This window comes from Uranotaenia lowii, chromosome 2, assembly GCF_029784155.1.
Source record: "Uranotaenia lowii strain MFRU-FL chromosome 2, ASM2978415v1, whole genome shotgun sequence".
NCBI classification, from domain to species: Eukaryota; Metazoa; Arthropoda; class Insecta; order Diptera; family Culicidae; genus Uranotaenia; species Uranotaenia lowii.
The window spans coordinates 220,596,454-220,597,929 of NC_073692.1; positions in this window are offsets into that span (position 1 = coordinate 220,596,454).

Consider the following 1,476-nt stretch of genomic DNA (forward strand, 5'->3'; position numbering starts at 1 on the left):
CCCAAAAGCGCCATCTGCAGACAGTTTTGTTTTTTAGCTATTAATTCAATGCATTCCTTGACGTTTAATAATTGTTATAAATGTCACCAATTAATGACATTCTGATATGATAGGCGATTAAAACCAAACAAAAATCCCAAAGAGGGTGTATTTTCAAAACGGCTCAGAAACATCAGGAATGTTTCTTTGTTATTTTCATAGCAAGTAATAAAATCCGTGCATTCGCGATGGTAGAGAAGTCTGTACAGCGATTGATCAACTGTCAGCATAAAAACTTATTTGAATAAAAAACTACATGCCCTAACCTAGGGATGCCATCCGTCCCGCAAAAGCGGGACATGTCCCGCTTTTTTGTTGAGTGTCCCGTTCGTCCCGCTTTTTTTCTTGGAAAATTTTTAAAAACTTTACTGACTTATACAAGAAAACATAAAACTTTAGCCTCAGTATGAATTCATTGATACAACACAGACAATCTTTCATACGAGAAATACGTAGAAGCAGCATTTTGTTATAGTTCATATAAGACAATACTGAATGCTGTAATTTTCCAAGCATTACAGAAAAAATCTGATTCAATTAACCGTTCTTGAAGATATTTCAATCAATACAATGTAAACATGGCAAAAAAAAACTTTGCAAAAACCTCAGTGTACTTCCTCTTAACCACTATGGCTGATCACGTATAATTTGTGCTTTACCATTAAGCTTTTTTGAAGAGTTTTTCTAATGTTCCGCTTTTTTCGTGAAATGTCTCGCTTTTTTCTGAAAGTACCTGGTAAGCCTACCCTAACCTCAACTCAGCTTAAGCATCTTTTCTGTAGGTGCAAATATAGTCATTAAGTTTTGAAATGGAGATACATAGTCTAGGCTGGATTTTCAAAAGCACAAAAGCGACTATCACAATACTGAAAGTACTGGAGTTACATTTTCAACGCTTGCCCCCATTCGCCCTTTATGCCTCTGAGAATTTACCGCATGGCTCATAAACAACATTATTATATTTTTATGATAAAAAAGTATTGAAATTAAACATATTTATTCAAATTAGAAACATTTTTAAAAGTTACGTTATATAGAGGCAAAAGTTGCTTTATATTGGGTTACGTTGCTTTAAAAAGAGGTTGCTTTAAAAAGAGGTTGCTTTATATCGAGGTATTACTGTAATGACAATTCACATCTCCCTGTCTTACCAGAAAACAGAAATGGTTTTCAGTTTACTTCTATTGATAATAATGATATTTCAATAGCAATCTAAATCTATTAAATCAAATTCTGTAGGTTCACATGGAATTCCTCTCAAATTTACAAGAATTCTGCTACCATCGCTTTTACATCTACTATGTACACTTTTTCATTCCAATATTAAAACCTGTAAATTTCCTCGAGAATGGAGGTCTCTAACATTATACCTATTAAGAAAAAAACAAATAATAACGACTTCACCAACCTTAGACCGATAAGTATCTTGTGTGTATT